Genomic DNA, 493 nt, shown 5'->3' with positions numbered 1-493 from the left:
AGGAATATCTGAGCTAATAGATATAAAACCTTTGGCATGTTCACTGGCAGCCATAGGGTCTATACAGGGGTGACTTAGTGGAAGGTCAGGGCCCTTTCTGGGATACTACCCTCCCACCAGTTTTTATCTGAAACTGTGAAGATATGGCTTTAGAATGCAAAAGTATAAAATATAAAAATCCACTCCTATATAAGATAATTGTTTAAAGGGCGAGGGAAAGAATGGAAAAGGAGAGTCCTGTGTGTGGCATGTATATGCATCAGAATTTTCAGGGGCAATGGTGTCCTTTCAGGAATGTGTACAAGTTGCTGAGCACAGTCAGTACCTGCACACAAGGTGGGAAACAGGACAGTAATTAGACAGAATCTACAGGTTGTTCCCTGGTATCAACTGTAAGCTTTGTCTGGACTGAGGCTGGTTTTGTTCCTTCCATCTTCAGGTGATCCATCCTCTGAAACCAGTTCTCCCAACCACCTTCCACAGGAAGCCCAGA

This window comes from Myotis davidii, unplaced genomic scaffold, assembly GCF_000327345.1.
Source record: "Myotis davidii unplaced genomic scaffold, ASM32734v1 scaffold5190, whole genome shotgun sequence".
In the NCBI taxonomy this organism is placed as follows: Eukaryota; Metazoa; Chordata; class Mammalia; order Chiroptera; family Vespertilionidae; genus Myotis; species Myotis davidii.
The sequence above is the reverse complement of the archived record's forward strand: the minus strand, read 5'-3'. Positions refer to the sequence as shown.